This window comes from Centruroides sculpturatus, unplaced genomic scaffold (genome assembly GCF_000671375.1).
Source record: "Centruroides sculpturatus isolate CEXI.00-Female unplaced genomic scaffold, Cexi_2.0 scaffold45, whole genome shotgun sequence".
Taxonomy (NCBI): domain Eukaryota; kingdom Metazoa; phylum Arthropoda; class Arachnida; order Scorpiones; family Buthidae; genus Centruroides; species Centruroides sculpturatus.
The window spans coordinates 957,167-976,504 of NW_019384310.1; the positions used below are offsets into that span (position 1 = coordinate 957,167).

At 31.4% G+C, this 19,338-nt stretch overlaps 1 protein-coding gene across 2 annotated transcripts in view; it reads right to left on the reverse strand.

Annotated features, from left to right (window-relative positions):
* Positions 1-19,338, reverse strand: part of LOC111621444 (ecdysone receptor-like) — a 102,653-nt gene that overhangs the window by 48,513 nt on the left and 34,802 nt on the right. The window contains exon 1 of one of the 2 annotated variants that reach the window (XM_023363596.1): positions 9,891-10,108. The exons of the other annotated variant lie outside the window; for it this stretch is intronic. The gene's annotated coding sequence lies outside the window, so the exon portion shown is untranslated. Of the gene's footprint in view, positions 1-9,890; positions 10,109-19,338 lie in introns of those variants that run through there. 2 annotated transcript variants of the gene reach the window in all.

Genomic DNA, 19,338 nt, shown 5'->3' on the forward strand with positions numbered 1-19,338 from the left:
ATACATATAATCATTAAAAACACACACATATATACATTTTATTATACAAAATCGAATAATAACAAATTAGATATATTTTTTTACATTAAAAAACAGTAGAGAAAGCTGATTCAGCTACTTTTAAAAACCAATTTATCCATATATTTTTTCTCATTTGCTTAATAATAAAATCTTACGGTTTGATTGAATCCGTCGATTCGACTGAAATAATATCATTTCCACAGAATATTAATCGATTTTTAGTTGTTTAAATAATCGATTATGTTTCGTTCAACGAAGCAAATTTATAAAACACAGACACTCGCACATATATAAATTCTTCCTTTAAAGTAATGTTTGCGCAGCTTGATTTGATTTCTGTTTGCGTAATTTAAGCTTTAGTCTTTGTTAAATTTTTATTATTTATTTTTAAAATAAAAATAACCTTTCGAAGTTTCAAATTATAGACGTCATTTAAGTTTGAAGTACGAGAGAAAATCTTAGAGGTGAAGCTTTATGCTTAAATAAATGCAACCAAACATGAATTATTGAAATTAACCGGGTCAAAACTAAATATCAAAACCATATAAAATGTGCATTCCCTATACGTGGCTCATACTACTTTACATATTAATATGGATGTTAATGATACAGTGAACCCTAGCCATGTATGGATAATTATGAGCAGTTCACAACATTGTTCAATTAACTTTTAATTTATTCTTTATTTTAGTGCATTCGACGACTAATACGCAGCATAAACTGTAAATATAATTTTTAAATTTTTACATTTATTTAATAGAAAATTTATTAATAGTAAGCTATTTCAGTTCTAAGAAATCTGATTGATTTTTATTATTTTTTTTTAGTCTGTTACATTTCCATGAATTATAACTTTCTTTTTCAGGCAGTTTCCCCCATTATTCAGCATTAAGTCCGGTTAATCGAAAAACTGTCTGAACGTGTACTTTTTTTTAAACTTATGTCATTGAACAGAAAACAAATCAATTGTTTTAACCGTATATCGATTTCGTATTATAACTAACGTACACTATTCTTTCTCCCTTTTAAAATATTCATCGCAAACAGACCCGAATTATACGTATATAGAATTCGATAAATATTCCTATAATTTTCCTAGAAACCTTCAAAATAATAATTATTATTTTATATAAATGCTCGCTTAATGCCGAATGATTTAGAATATATTTTTCTATATGAATTATCATAGGAAAAAAATATAAACACATTTATTTTACTGTAGTGTATCAAAAATACGGAGAATAAAATTTTGTACACAATACGAGGCGCATTTTAGTCTAAATCACAAGTTACCATATGACTAATCTAAAACTTTTATACGCAACATAGAAATATCTGAGTCATTATGTGACTCTATGCTACAGGTAAAAGTTATAAACATGTAAAATATGGAGAAGGGAAATTCATATAAATTAAATTCATGTATTCATAACTATTAATATCCTAAAAATTTTGCATTAGCATAGTATCATCTTAATCATTATATAACTATGCTCATGAAAAATTCAAATAAACTAAATTCATATAAACGTGAATTTCGTTTACAATTTTTCACATTTTTAAAATTCATTTTCTAAATTAAAATTTTTGATTTATTCGAAGCTATATATTTTGTTTCGATCAGCAAATCCGAAACAGAATTGCGATGAATTTCACTTACACGTTCCTTTCTCCTCTACCCGAAATCTCTTAACCATCGGTTACGAGCAAAATATTTGCCAATTATATAGCAACACAACAACCCCACCAAAATGTTATTTTACACAATATAATTTCGAAGAAACTGCAAATATTATTGAAACGATTGACCCTAAACCCCTAAACTCACTGAATGATTTCTATTTACATCTTAAAGATATTCAAAACCATTAAGATATGCTAATCAGATGGAAAAATTCTTTACGAATAAAAAATAATCCTTAATACTCTATTCTTTTTTTTTTAAAGTATTCAAAACTATTGGACTCGTTGTCTGTTATATACACATAAATATATAAGAACATATTCCTTGTACCTCGAGACACAGATTAGTAAATAATAAACGATCATTAAGAGATATAAATAATCCCAACAGACTGATAACAACTGATTGAACCTATGTGGACCGAAATAATCTGCTCTATTAGTCGAATAATACAAAGAATATAATAAAGAGCATTATACCGAAGTTATATTAATGCATAAATTTATATTTTCAGTTCAATTAACTTGTATAATCTTCGACGAAAGTATTCAGAAGAAGCAAAACAAGTAAAAACTAATCAATTCGTTATCAATGAAACACAACTACAAGGATTAACTGTAAGAATATTTTTAATTTTCTTAGCTAAATGCGCAATTGTTAAGCAATTCACGGCATAATATCAAGCGTTTAGTTTAAGTTATTAGTCCTTTAATTACCATTATAACAATGCTTCAATGCTGCTTTAATTATCAGTTCTTTAATAAGATGCCAATCAGTCTTGCCATTATGCTTCTATTAAACAATTGAATGTATTTTGTCCTTATCTACGTACATAGAAAACCTATATATATAAAGAAGTTGTCGAAAGGCAATGCATTATAACAATATCATAAGTAATATATAAAAACAAAATTGATTAAAAATTGCCCCACCTTTCGACTTTCAATAAGAATAATTTTGAAAAAGTCTGTAGATAATTAATTTTATCGATTATATTTAAAAAATAAGAAATTAGACGTAAATTTTAAAATTGGCTTTATCTGATTGTGCTACCTACATTAAGCTATTCTAAATGGCAACTACTGCTAATTTTAGCAATGGTATCTACAGACAGATTCCTTAGGCTACATTCTTATAAAAGTTTTGTAAATTAACTCGATTAAAATTATACCGTTTTATTTTTTAAAGGAAGATAATTCAATTTTTATGCATTTTAATTAATAAATTTATATTATAGGTAATAATTTTATTTTTAAATTAATAATCCAAAACGTCTAGTCAGAAGAGAGTATTTCAACGGTTGGAATAATGTGAATTTTTATTTGATAGTCTATAACCAACGAAAGTTAGTTTTAGTTTTACAATTCATATCAATGAAATCAATTAGAAAGAGAATCCTATTTTTAAAAAATAAAATAAAAATACCATTTACTCCAGAGATTTTTTCGACTTTCAATTCATTCATAGAATAACCAAAATAGAAGAGAATATAAGAAAAGTTTTTCGAAAACTTAATTGCTTCGACTTTATTTTCAATTCTAGTCCTTTTCCCCATCGATATAACATTAATAATAATAATTATTATTATTTTTTTAGTCAACAATTAATGTTTTCTTGGGCATTTTCTCGAGCAGAAACATTGTCAGTCATTTGGAAACCTTATAAAAGTAGAGGTTTGCTTTTCTGACCCACATGTTTCCTCCAAAATAAATCGAGTCAGGAAAATGTCTTGGGAAAATCTTTTTATTAATGTGAAAATGGACCGATACAGATACACGATACTTTAAATTTTGCAGGAAGAAATGGAAACCATCAATTTTCATATATATAATATATAATATTTAACATTTAAAGGAAAAATTCGACAATATTCAGTTTTTCCTCTATTAAGAACGAAATCAGCCTGGCAAAATCGTAGAAAATTTCATAGAATTTCTAGGATATAATTGTGAGCTTTTCGTCGGCCCTCGTGTGGCTAAAAGGGTGAAGTTTGCGAGAAAAGTCGGAGGAAATTTCCAAGGTGTAGAAGAGAATGACGACGTTGGAAAGTAAAAGAGACAGACATTGGCCTCGACAATTATAGTTTATAAAGATGGCGTCCTGTTTTGGGAACAAACAAGAGAAAAGAGGTTTTCAACTACCATCGCTCACGCAAAACTAGCCAGAAAATGCATCAAACACGCGACCGACTATCTCCTATTTCAGATCAATGTCCCTAAACCACCTTTGGAAATATTCTCTAAGTCAATTAGCGATTTAGTTATTTAAAAGTAGAAATTTCTAGAAATATATGTCTCGCCTTCGATAAATTAAAGTGAAAAAAGAAAAAAATGTGTGTACAACAAATCACGCCAGTCCTCTACACAAATACAACAGCTGCGAACATTACAAGGGAATAGGGTATGAGAAGCATTATATGTGTGACAAACGGACGGGTTCATTATTAAACAAACGAAGGAAGACCATCGGGAGAGTTAAAACAAAAATAAAAAAAAGCCAGCGGAGAAAAAATAATGTTTAAACGTTGATTACAGCATACGGCATCCGGTTAAGAGTAATTAAAAACTTCGGCAGTTGTTAAGTCATCGGACATGCTCTCGACGGACGTTTTAAAAGATTGTCGTCTGGGGTCCAACCCTTCTTTACATCGGTCTCTCCCATCCGACGAAAATCGACTCTTCTGTCCTCCAATTTGACCTTTATACGGTCACGGAATGCGAGTCGAGTCGATTATACATTAAAGGTGACTAGAACTCCGTCTGACCTACAAAATTCTCACTGGCATTTTCGATTCCGAGCTCGGGGGAAAAGCCTTTCGAAAAACAATCCGCCATCTTTCAATTTTTTTTAACTATACTACGTCACGGGCACTTTTTACGTCATAACCTTTACTCTGGCTTATTTATTTATAATAAACATCGTTTTATTATTTTAATCACACCATTTTTTTAAAATAATAATAATATATATATAAGTGTTATCGATTTATTACTAGGAGTTCATTACCATTTTTAACAATTGCCGACTGGAGATGAATCTTAACATAAGGTCGTGACGCCATCAGTGTTTTCACTGGTTGCCCTAGAAACGACAGAGTGCAGACACCTTTTGGGCTACGTTGAAACTCGGGCAATGTACATGCGTATTGATTGTGCCGCTTTCGTGCAATAATTCCAACCGGTTTTTCCATTACTATCCCAATAGAAAATTACTATTTAAAACGATACAATTAATGAAAATCCGATCGAAAAATCCGTCTCGGCACGTGCCCAATACCGAGCGATGACGAAACTCCTACGGGAGGGAAAGGAATCTTTCCTCGACCAAGACAAGCATTTTAAAATAAGCCTTTAAAAAAAAGTACGTCACTTACGCAGTTAGTTTACGTATTAATACTATACTAAATATCGAACGAATTAATATAGGATTTTCCAAAAACGGAAAGAAAAAAAATCGTGGAAGTTTGGAGCGCTTCGACATTTTTAACCCACATAATCTCCACTACGAGACTTGACCTCTGAGCCAAGGTCAGTCAGGATACGATCAGGTAGGGGTGGAAGACCGGTTTTCGAATCACGTGATCTCTGCAGGAATCAATGCGGCATTGGAGACGTGTGCAAGCTAGTCACGTGACAACTGCCCCAGTTATGTAGAAGCGAAGCTTTTTGATGTCGTTCCGATTTCGGATGGCATTTTTTTTTTTTTAAATATTTAAATGAACAATACGGAGGTGTTGGATTTCTTAAATAAAATGTATCCTTATCGGCGCATAATTTATCATTAAAGATTATTAGCGTTATTTTTTTAATTTTATGTGGTAAAAGAAAAAAAGTGGAAGAATATTTTAATATTTTATTAACATATAAGTGTAATGTAATTTATTAATAAGAGGAAAAACATGTAGGAGAATGCACCTCCCAGCTAACAGCCATAGCTTGCCGAGCTGTGTGTGTGTCAAGGACACGCAGTAAACGCCATCTTATCGATTGAACGTCTGGTCGTCCAACTTGCATCCAGAGCAGCTTACGTTTATACATTTTTATTTATAAAATGGCGTTTGCCAAGCCTTAATCCCAATCAAATTCATTTCCACCAATTACGTCTTCTCTTTAAATGCATCCTTATCCTATTTTTAAAAATCGGGCCAGAGTAAAAGGGAAAATTATCGTAAAAAGTAATATATATATATTGTGGTAATTATTTTAATACGTTTAAAAACGATTACAGATTTTGTAATCGTCGTTAATAAAGATAATTTTCTAGTTTCGAGAGGAATAAAAAGGAGTATATTTTATATTTATTTTTGTCCTCGAACTCTGCCACATAAGAGGAACACGCTAAAGCGGTTGTTGTAGATATCCTCGTTCAAGGTCGTTTTAGTGGCGCGTGCGTCAACCGACCAATCGCCCGTCGTTTTACAGAATTATAACGGAAGCGGAGGATGTTTAAAAAAAACGAATAAAAAAGGTGAATATTAATAATAACAATACCAAATCACGGCTAATTAAAAATAAATAAATAAGTAAGGATTAACGTATTACCACTACTTTCCGAGCTGAGGTTTTATTTTAAAAAGTAAAAAAATACCCAGCCACGTAAGGCAACGTCACACCGTATTTATATACGTACGTACGATATAGGAGTAATATTATTTATTTAAATTTTTTCTCTTTTATTTTGGTATTCCGTTAACAATAAAACATTGACCACTGCCAAGATTGAAATGTGAATGGCAGAAAGCCAAAGAAAGCGTTCGGAGATTGCGCATTCGATGTTGGAAACTGGGGCATTTTACGATCAATAATGTCCCGACGGGATGTTCGTTGCTCGAGCATATTCTTCGCTTTCTCTCCCTTCATCCACGTGTTCCATATACTCGACTTTTACAATATTTGCCGTTAAAAAACCGGATCCGATGCACTCCGAAAAAATAAATAATTTACATACGAATCCCAACTAAACCAAAATTGATTTTTTTCCTTTTAAATTACAAAATGGCGGCGGCATTTTACTTCTTGTAAAATAGGGGAAGGCTCGTAAATAAATTAATCGATATAATCTAAACTGGAAGATCCGCCGATTTTCCCCCATTTCTCTACGTTTTATACACAAAGCCAGGCTTCTGAAAATTATACTTAAGAAATGTTTCCGAAAAGGGAAATCAGATTGAATTGATAAATTCTCTTCTAACATTTTAAAAATCTCTACAAATTAACAGAAACTTTAGTTTTTCTGGAACCGAAATTGAGCGAGTTTTTGAGAAATTTTCCTATCAAAAGTCAAAATAATTATTAATTAATAGAAACGTTTAAACATTTTATTTTTTAATTATAAAACTAATTACTTTTAATATTTTTGGATAAAATAAATTTTTAAGAATTACTTTGCCTTTTCTAAAAACAAATAAAAACTTTATAATATTTGAAGAAACTTAAATTATTCTTTTTTAATTTATTTGTTAAAAACTTGATTCAAATTACTTTTAAACAAAGTAACAATAAGCAATCCTTAAGTATGTGACTTAAATAACTTGTTTAATTTTTATCTCGTTTCTTTTATATATATTTATAAAATGTTTTTAATCAAGTTTAGATTAAATAATTTAGTAAATATATAGATTTAACCGCTTAAAAAACTGTTTAAAAAATGAATATCTACAGTCATCGCTCTTTTATAGATTTGAAGGTTTGATTATATATAAAATCAAACAATAAAAATATTTATTATTTAATAATTTCATTTATATAGGTCAATGAATGTCAATAGCAAAACTTCTAACTTTTACCTCATTTTTTCAACTCTCGCTCCGTTATTTTTAATTAATATTTTAAGAATCCGATTGGGAATCGAGCCAACCTATCAAAAATAAGGGCGTAGAATGACCAAGTTAGGAATTCTTTTATAATAATTAATGTTACGTTAGAAGGTCTATAGAGCTACAAGAAGGTCCCTTTACTTAGCACAGTAGCCTAACATGAAAGCAATCTTTAAAGGGGTCATTACGTCCCGTCCCTCTGTAAGGTCAAGGTGCGTTAAAAACGTGCTTTAAAAATATAGAAAATAATTTTTTAAATTTAATTTCATTTTAATTGTAGATTAAAATTAATTAAAATCGATTATCGATAATTTGCCATCCGCGGTGAAATTGATATTATAGCGCTGTAATAGAAAAGAGGGAAATTTACGTATGGTTCCGAGTTCGAAATACATTTTATAGAGTTTTAATCGGCTTCAACTTGACAAAATAACGAGATTTTGCGTATGATTCCGAGTTCGATTTTATATCTTCGTAATTAAACTGCGCCCAAGCGGGTTCGAATAGGATTTTATAGAACCGATCGGCTTGCAGTGTGCAAAATCGTTCGAAACATAATTAATTACGTACGAATCCTATAAATAACAGTTTGAACCTATTTATTACGGCTAAATATATAACGATAACCCGATCGAAATGACAAAATCTAACATGGATAATCAAAAGTTCGACGTCATCTAGGTTCATTATAGGTCAATAATGTATTTTTGAAATTCAATATTTAGAAAAAAAGCATTGCACAACTATAGTAAAACGACTAAAATGTATATAACGTCATTCTATTGCAAACCTTCTTATATTTCTCAATAGTATACCTCGTATTTTGATATTCAAAAACATAATAATACATATTTAATATAATTTCATCATCTTATTTTAAAGTTTTATTTTATTTTTAATTTTCCCTATTTAAAATATGAACTTCGGGTTACTATTTTTAGTTAAGTCTACCGAATAATTAGCCTATAAAAATGCTACTTTTATACATTTTGGCATGAGGACGACGAGTCTACGATCGAGAGAAACTAATTTTATACCCCCAAAAAAATTATATACAGTATTTATATTTGTATTTTATAAGGGGGCCTCCGACGCTTTTTTTTAGATTTGAGAAATATTTTATCGTATAAAATAATATTTGATAAGTACTTTTATAACAGACCCTATCGTTTTTATCGCAAGGTCAAGGTAAGCGCTCCGAGTTAAGATAGGAATATTTTGGGTAAGTAACCAGTGGCCATATTGGCATTTACCGTTTCTTAATAATATAAGGCTCTCGCTGGCAAATTTGCATACTTTAGCGCCGATTACGGCTTAAATATTATATTATATAAATCGACCGAATCGTTGGACAGCAGAAGCGTCAATTGCCAGTAACGAACTCGTATTTTGATTGTGTATTGGCTACTGTATATTTATAAGAAACGCAGGGGGAGGGTGGAGAAAAAAAAGAAAATGAAACACCTTCGGTTTCGTGTTCATCTTAACGACGCGGTCAACGTTGTTACCATGACGACCGTCTACAGTCACGTGATGTATCAAGGGAAAGGTCGGGTGTGGAAACCATTGAAGTGTCTTTTACCTTCGTGTTCTAGTATTAAGTATAATGTCTTTCTATTGACACTTACTTTCGTTACTTTTTATACCAATTTCGACAACACAACGCAGAAAAGCGTCTGGAAAAATCAATCGAGCCTTTTATTGAATTTTCCTCCCTCCGCTACCCACATAATATTTTAATTTTCTTAGCTAACTCGTCTCCATTTTACGCAACGTAAATGTATTCTAACACGCAGAATTTGTGTTATATGATTTAATAATAAGAATAAATGAAATTCTATGTCGGTTCGTCAATTAATTCTGACCTAGAACTGTTCGATTGTAGCACACAACTGGATTTATAGTTTAAGTGTAGGTTGAGGGTGGAAGATGACCCTTTAATGATTTTTTTACTGTATCAATCGACACGCTAACGTTTTTCTGTCCACAATTAATTTCTCATCCTTCAGTCTACGGTATATAGGTCAACGCCGCTTCGACCACAAACTACCCGCAGGTTGAGTTTCACATACGTTCGTACGACTACCAGAAGGATAAACAGTGATAGCAGTAATACATAAGAAGTGATCGACTAAATAACGTAACCCAGTTACACCAGATGAAGTAACCCCTATACGTAACACACTACCTAGGGTCTAAAGTATGGTAAACAATAACAGATAAGGGGTAAGTTTATCCGACTTATGATGTAAGTACATTGCTTTGTGAGTGTGCCCTTGACTCGGTCGCAAGTAGCCTGGGAACGCCCACGTCAAACGGGATTTGGCGGGCATACACGAGGACTACAAACAAAAATTTAACACTACTCACCTCCTCCTTACTCTCTGTCGCAAGCCGGTAACGTGTTATCCTTAATAAATATATCCAAAAATACGTAGTTAGTACACAATAACGTTGTGCCGTATAACAAAGTATGTCCTTAGAGAGAGAGCATCACGCAGAATACACCTCACGTGCTGAAGCTGGGACAGTCACAACTCGGATGCTATGTAGGCCAACCGGACCAAGTCGCTCCGTCAACCAATGGCGTGTTGCTAGACTACAGCAAAGTGCTGCCCTCTAGACAGTTTGTATACACGTACATTAACGTCTAGTGATTCGTTTTACGACTACATTGTTTCCGAGTGTTGACGAACTTTGCCGAATACTTGCGAAACTCTGCGCTCCTATAGCCAATACACTTGTCTATTTATTGTTTTTCCTACACCTTTTACAACTGTGCTCGCGCTTTATATGCCAAGCCATTTTTTTTCCACCGAAATACTCCTACTTCTTTAAGACTTACATCCCCTTTTATATCAACCGAGCAAAATTAACTTATATGTCATTATAATTCGGGACCTTATATGTTTAATTATACTATTTCTATGTGAAAATTCGGGATTTACACACAAGCACGGTCCTGGGACCTCACTCTAAGAGAATATGGGCGTTTTAAACTTATTATTACAGTATTTGGTAGAGGAAAAAGGCCTCTTATATTTTATCACTTACGAGTTAGAGCTACAATTAAGTTTAAACCTGTACTAAAAAACGAATTAACTCGCGCTTGGATCTATTGTTATGATTTTCAGAATAACGCCTAATTAATAGAGTAACTGTACATTTCCTAGCCCGATAAACTTATTTTAAAATATATGGTATTTTCCATATACTGTATTATAGATTATCATATCGTTTTCAATTTTTATCCTCTAATCAAAGAGACATTAACAGATTTTACTTGATATTGGAAATTCTCCTTTCTAACTATTTAAAACTTTATGCTTAGACTTAAAAATACAGACTAAAAGCCTTCCGAGAGCCTTGCTTTTTAAATTATAAAGCCTTTAAATTGCTAATTAACCTACGTAAAGCCTCATATTTAAGATATGCGAATGTTAAAGCGCATTAAAATTCTATATGAAAGTAGGAAAATTAAAATTGAAAAAATAAAGATAAATGCTTAAAGGCTCAATGGATCAGTTCTAAAGCTAGTCATTTAAGTAAATATCTTTATTAGACATATCATTTCTGACGTCAATCCAATGGCTATCAGTCGTTAACTTAAATGTAATAAAAATCGTATTTTAATATTTATTTTAGGATGAAACTAAATGAATTTTGCTATAGGCTACATTTTCCTTCGCTTAAAATATAAAATCTAATATCATTTTGCTTTCCTTGAACTTACAGGCTTCGTCTTAAAGGTTATTTATTTGCTTACTGTATTGATTTCTACCGCCGTAAGGCCTATTACACTATAGTAGTGCAATGAAAGGCCTTATTATATTTAATAGCTGCCAAATATTGTGTATTATTAAGTTATTAATAGTACGAGCTACTACGTAGAAGTAATTAGTACAAATAGCAATAGTTTTTTAGTATAATAGAAGCCTACTGTTTGTCTTAATCGCTATTATTGTACTACTGTTACTGTTACTCTTAGTGTAACAATTATAGGCCTAAATTTTTTACTATTGTCTGTACTAATTGCTACTGTTATCGAGCTGTTACTACCACTAAACTGTAGTAGAAATAGGAAATAGTAAATTAGTACAAACAGTAAACTCTAACATGGTATTATAGTAATTGCTGTATAGCCTACTAATACTATATAGAACTCTACTGCAATAGTATAATGGTAGAATTAATACAAGCAACAACTTTTAGTTTACAGTACTCTAATATAAGTATTGATTACTATAACAGTACAGTTTAAACTGCTATTAGTAATCGCTACTACTAATCACTACTATTATGCCACTTTCTGGCCTTTTTGCGCTCTCTGAGCGGTAAAGAGCCTAAACCCACAAAAAAAAAATAAAAAACTATTATGCCACCGTTATTATAGTAGTGGTATAAAAGCGTATTTTTGTACTAATTACCTCTGTTACGCTCGTACGCAACCCTCCACTATCACAACATCCAATAGAACTTACTACAGTTAGTATTTAACACAGTAGAAACTCGGTTAGTACAAACGATCGGTAGGACCTAGTATCAATATATTATAACAGCGGCTAGAATGTAGAAATCGAGATCTTACTCCAAACGGTATAATAGTAAAAACAATCAGCAAAGTTCATTGTTTAAATAATAAATTTTATAGAAAGAAATTAGTTTTGCATTTAAAGATACTCGTGACATTACCTAGTCCGAGATCTAGGCATGTAGTACGTACATTATTACAAGGTACTAGTACTAAAGATCCGGTGCACTTTTACTATCGTAAGCCCTCTTGATATATTTCAAATGTGATTTACGAGGTCGAGGAGGACAGAAATTATTTAAAAACCTCGAAAAAATAAAAACAAGCGTTCGATACGATAAACAACTTGACTAAAGCGGAAAAAACTGATCATTTTTAAAGCTATATTTCATTATCGGGTCCGGGTTTAGACGCGTCACTGCTCTAAAGTATAGCGTAAGAGAGGCCCTTTCGATAATAATAAATTTAAAAGCGCGAGGCCCTAAATCGTAGCTGGTGTGTTTTACGCGTAAATCCGCCCCCGATCGTTATCTTTGATAATTTCCAGCTCGGGCCAGATTTAGTTGTGATTGTAAGCTATAACATATTGATATAAGAGGTCCTTCTACACCAAATAGTAATAAATTTAAAGGCTCCAGGCCCTATAGGTTAACTTACGTGCCAATCCAATCTCGCTCGTTATCCTTTGATAATTTCCATAGGTGCGACGCAGATATTACGTAATTAATTGTTTATTTTGAGAAAAATCATTATTTATTCTTGATTTTTGTAGGAATTTTAGTGATAAGACTCCATAAAATATCATTTTTCCACATCTCGGCTTCTTAAATTACAAGCTGGTTTTAGGTAATGTTAACTTTTAGCGATAACGCTACATTTTTTGTGAATTTATCGAAATTTAATTCATACATTTTAAGAAAATGATTACAGTGTGAATTCTTATTAAAGATATAATAAGAATTTTACATAGTTTAATTTGTAGATTATTATAGACGAGAAGAAAATCCTACGAAAAGTAGGAATGCGGTAAAGAAATCGCCTTCTCGTGGAGTCATATCCTATAGAAAGTGGTGAAAAAAACGTCTCATTCTTTCTTACCGAAATCTTTATTCGTCAAGAATTATTATAAGTAAATGATCTATCAATATTTATAAATAATATAAAAAGAGTTTTATCGCAGGAAGGTTAACATTAAGAAAAGGATAAAGTAAGAAAGATGTGTCTTATCTTCTAATGCCAGTCTTAAATAGTCCATTGCGCCAGACGTGGGTTCGGTCCCGTTTACCATCCGATATTGTTTTTCTATCGATTCTTATTTATTTTTTTAATGGACGTTCGATTTACATATTATGTTTCATATATTGAATCACGTTATTACGTTTCATAAAAATTGTTATTTACTAGAACAAAAGGTAATTCTGAAAAAGAAACATTATTTTATAATGAAAATTTCACCATCTCACGCTGAAGAGTTCCATTAAACGAAGACGTAGAAAACTTATCTTCTAATTGGATTCTTAATTAAAAAATATAACATTAGTAATGGCGTGGGTTCGGTTACCATTAGGAAACAAACATTTCTTTTTCTATACAAGTCTCGGTTATTGCGGTTTAAGAAATGCGGCTTACGCATCAAAATTTAGATATTGAGTAGGTTTATGTTTGATAAAATTATTATTTATTAGGAAATTTTCAAGAAATTCCTAATTATTAATAGGTTGTAATGGAAACGTCAATCATTAAGCAGACATTCCCGTGATAAAGTTGGGTGTCAATTCGTACAAGAAATGGGAGGATTTAAACCATAACACGCCCGTTCTTTCTTCTATCGAGACACTCGATTAGTAAATAAAGCATTCGATATGTTGTATAAAGCGTGGATTCGGTTCTCATTTACGATGAAAACTGATTTTCTACCGACAAGCGAGTCTTGATATCTTTCTATGGTCGAATACGTCATTTATACAATAAAACGAGTAGGCGCGGCGTGTTTCGTGTTGTTTACTAGAAATTTTTCATTAAAAAATTCCAAATAATAACTTCTAGCGAAAACCTCAAATCGTAGGTAGGCAACAGACGAAGTAATAAGTGACTTTAAAAGTATGCTCTTTATTTAGACTGGGTTTATTGAGCTTCGATGAAGTATTATTTATAAGAAAACCTTCAAAAAATTGGTAATTAGTAAAGCTTTAACGATAAAAAATCTCATACGTCGGGTGCGTTCTTACGGAATGACTCGTTTTTAGAACGTTAAAGGAGAAAATAAGTATATCCTACCTTCTAACAGAACTCTTAATATATAAATAGTATAGGCTGTAAATTGACATTTTATGTAAGTTGCGGGTTCGGGTACTTTCTTTGCGGTTTTATACAATAAGCGTTGAGTAAGCTTATTATGTTTCATAATGTTATAAAGAGAAGAAATGCAATTAATAATATCTTCTAGTGAAAACCACAAACTATATCCAAATGACGTCATTACATCGGTGTTAAAATTTTTCATTCATTTATGTGACGTCAGCAATGATAAAACCAAACACTCGACACTGCCTAAGGTTTGTATGTATATAAATAACCACCCGCGTTAAGATATTCGAAGCCGCCCGTTTTAAATTTCACACTTTATAATCTAAAAACCTAATTTTAATAATTTGTAAGATATTAAATTATTTAAGGAAGATAAAATTCTATTTTAAATGTCGAATAAATTCTTAACCAGGGCCCGATTTAGCTCTATTTTGGCCGGTTAGAACGTATAAGAGGCCCTCCTCCCGTATTAAGTAGTAATAAAAGTGAAATTATACTCGCTCTCTGTAGCCTCTTCACTCCAGGCGCTAAGCTGTAGCTTATGTATAAATCTGATCCCGGATACAAATTAATATTCGTTTAAAAAATGGGAATAATTACTTCGAGTTTAATTATAATTGAGAAAATACGAATAAAATTTGAAATTTCTCCGGAAGAAGTCGAAAGTTCATCTTGTTAGAGAGGAGGATGAGAGGTAAAAGATCACATTTCTATGCGAATGATGGTTTAACTAACCTAAGTTATAACTAAAGTTAAGGTATCTACTTTATATAAAAGTTATAATTTAAGATGTAGAATGATTCACGAAGGTCTTTTTTATATGTCAGCGTCGCAACACCCCCACCTGCCCTGGCGAGGCCCAGAAAACGAGGGATGAAAGAAGTAACGATCACGATCCTTCTTCATTTTCTAAGGGCGTCGAGTAAGATACTACATTAATTTAAACTCGTTAATAGAGGGTCGGAAGACGTATTTCGAAGTCCTATTTTACAATCCATAAAAGTAACCGTTTTAATTGCGTACGTAACGATAACATAAATATAAATCGTATGATTTGATGACTTTGAGAGCATTTATTAACCTTTAAACTATTTCAAAATCGAATTTTTCTTATTAAAAACATAATAAAAATGTGTTAAACAATAACATTTTGCGTAACTTTAAGTCGGAAATTTGATATTTTTGTATGTTTACGTATCGTAACATAAAATCAAAACACGCATTGACTAAGTAAGGTACGTGATTTATTAATAAACAACATAATGGAATTTGATTTTATGACTCGTTATTTTCTACGAAATTCTTAAAAAATAATTAATTAATCGACTTTAAAAGACTAATTTTAGAGTTTTTTAAAGTTTAAATTGTGTGTTTTTTAGAAATGCCCTTTATTTATTATCGATCGAAGTAGCGAATTTCTGTCCTTTTTCCACTAAAGATTGCTGCTCTTGTCACATCTTTAGTAAACTATCCCCTGATTAAATGGACTTATCTTCTTTCATCATCGAATTGTCGTATTCGATTTTCACTTAACTCCATATTTCTCCTCCCTTTATATTGGCAAGAAAACGGCAAAAAGTGCAAGCAGAAAACAGCAATCACTTCTTAAAAAACCTCTGATTAACGCCGCTCTTTAAATTTGTACGGGAGAAACGTTTAATTTGTAAGAACATTTCCATTCTTATTACAGTTTTTTAGTTAAATAATACAAATAAAAGTAGGACGACAAAGATTTACAGGAGGCATACAATACAAGTAAAATCCTTTGATTGATAAAAGTAGGCCTACTTAATAAAAATGATACAAAAAATAAGGAAAGAAAATATTATCTAATAATCAAATTTCCTTAAAGATCAAGGGCAGAATTTTTCTACAAAGTGCAATTTTTGTTTGTAGTAAGCCAAGTAAAACTGGTTCTAAATCGAGAACTGGGAGGAAGTTAAATGACCTTATTTCACAATGAAATTCGATGAATAAAAAGTGAATATATTAAAATAAGTAGATATAAACAAATGGTAAGAAAAATAGAGAGATTGGTTTGATAATTTAGCATAGAGAGCGAGGGAGGGAGATAGAGGAAGAGCATCATTATGACTTTGAAACGTTGATGTCATAACGGATGGGTGTGACGCTCCTGATGACAGGAAAGAATTCCGAGTAAATATAACTGTACAAGGTAATGTTTGTAAATGTTATTGTATGATATTTTATCAAAACGAGAAAGTAAAGCTTGAAATTTCTAGAACGTACGCTCCAATTAATAGTACAAAGAGAAGATATGTAGAGACCTACTGGCCTTGTATTCTACTTTCATGGCCAATGCTATATTGACCCATTATGTTCTTGACACACTTTTCTTCCTATATTTTGTCTTTCTAACGTTTGAAAGTATTCTTAGAAATGCAATTTTGTAATGTCCTATTTTTAATTAAGCGGGGATCGAAATTAGCATCTGTTCTTTTATTAAATAAACCTAAAACAATTATTATTATTATTAAATTTATTCTATAATTTAATTAAAATTTATATAAATTACATTTCTTTTTCCTTCTAAATAATCTTCGTATTAATTAACAAATTAAGATTTATATAATGAATTAATTAGGGGAGGCTTTTGTTTGTTTCTCCTCCATGCCAGTTTCTTTATTATTAAAATTTATAATTTATTAATTAAATTATGCCAATTAATTATATTCTTAGAGCATTTATAAATATTATACAACACAAATTTCCTTTTAATTTTAAGCTTTAAACGAAATTAAACAGCTCACCTACTTCCGATCACGTGACTTTCTTATATCCGAAAATTACGTATTTCTATCCATATTATTAATGAGTTTATACAATAATTATGATTTCAGTGTATTTATGGAATTTATAATATAAAATATTGTAAAAATCCACAAATCTTAGGCTCTAAACTAGCTTAAACAGTTCCACCCCAGTTCTTACCACGTGACCCTCTCATACCACAAAATTAGGCATCGGAGATTAAATTGTTAAAATATTAATATAGTAATTATGACTTCCAAACATTTTAAAGAGTTATATAATAGAAAACATTACGCACCAAAAACAAAAACAACGCGTAACAAGATTTAAACAAGCCTAAACAGTTCCACCCCAGTTCCGACCACGTGACTCTCATACCCAAAATTTATACACTCGGATCGAAATTATAATGATTTTTTTTCTTTAATATTATTATTTTCCGGATGGTCGAAGATTAAATTAACAATATTAGCCTTTTAAGCGAGTAATTTTTAATTACATTGTTCTCAATGTTATGATGTCATGCTGTAGGAGGGCATATCACGCGCATTACAATCTACCTAGTCACCCTTTAAGAGAGGAAAAACTAAAAGAAATGATTTGTTTGAAAGTTGCAAAATCAATATATAAATATATATACATATAATCGAATTATGTTCATTCATGCTGTTAATTAACCCAATTAGTTTTGCAACAATTGAATTGTGCTTAAATTCAGTTACAAATGTGGGTCAGATTGTTTAGAAATCAATTGTTCGACTGTAATTCAGTTTGGTTCATTTAGCCAATTTTTCGATTTATCTATACCTTTTCCTGTATATGCGATAATTCTAAGGGGTTGAGAAATTTGTGTTCTACATTTAAACCCCTTGGGCCCTAAGCTATAACGTAAGGCCCTTTCTTCCAGCAAATTATAATAACTTTTCAAAAACGCCGAGGCCCTAGGCCTTAGCTTGTTTGGCCGACGTATAAACAAGTCCCCGTTTACAGTATTCTGTTTGAAACGGGACTCGAACCCGTAATCGTAAGTTAAAATGTTTACTAATTGCAATTCTTTACGATACTGTTGAAAAAAATCTAAATTTATCAGACCTTATTGGATATTAAGGCTCTATATAACCCCTCTCTAGCCTTATTATAACACAATTATTCGCGTTTTTCTTCTCTATATCTCGACTTTAACCTTGATTAAGTATATTTATATACTTAATTAGCATCTTCTTTTATTAATGGTAATCATTTTTTACACTTTGCAACGAGGTCAGCGATGTTTAGCATTACTAATCGACGATATTATTCCTGTAAAGTTACTAAATTATGGCGAAAATGTTGCGTTTAATAAAAAAATCATAAAGTAGCCTACATTATTTAAAGACTGGCAAAGGATTTAAATATGCAAAATACATTAAAATCTTATCAATTTTTACATCTAAAGAGATTAAGAATCTAAACAATCGCTAACCTAAATTGTTAACGCACGATCCAGTTAAAGAAAAATAGGATAAGGATAGAAAATTTCCTATTTTCCTTTTCCTTATAGGACTTGTAAACAAATATATTAATTAATGAAGATTTTTGTTTTTTAACGTTAATATAAGTGCGAGAAGTGGTAAATTAATGTAAAATGAATTGTTTAAGTGGGAATTTAAATGATTTTTAAGCAATCGGAGGCTAATTAATTGCTAAATGTTTAAAACTTATGAAAAAAATAAAAATTTCGTTCAAAAATTGCCCAATTTATACAATTATTAAGCAGAAAAATATGTAGGAAAGCAATCGCTTCGAATTGAGCAATCACCTTTTAAATCATTGTTTTAATTTCGTTTATTTACGACCGAAGGTCGCCGCCGCCATTCCTTGTTCAAAAGCTTCCTGAAAAGACATTCATTTTTCCTGTCGTAACGATTAAATATCCAGTTAAAGTTGGTTTTTTGTAAAAAAAAAATACAATGCCGAAGGGTTATATTGTCGAGCCACTTCATCGTTCCGTTGCGTGGTCAAGCCAGGTGCACGGGTGTCTCGCCCACCTTGACCTTGTGCCACTGTCGAAGTTACTCGCTAGCTGCGTTCAAGGACACAACCGGGTAGACTCGAGTGAAAGTGTTTCCAAGTAGTTTCTATTTCTAATAGAAAAAAATCTGCTTTTTTTACCACTTACGGCTCGCGCGTGGCACGGGTTTTCGGTTAAATAAACGTTAATATACCCCT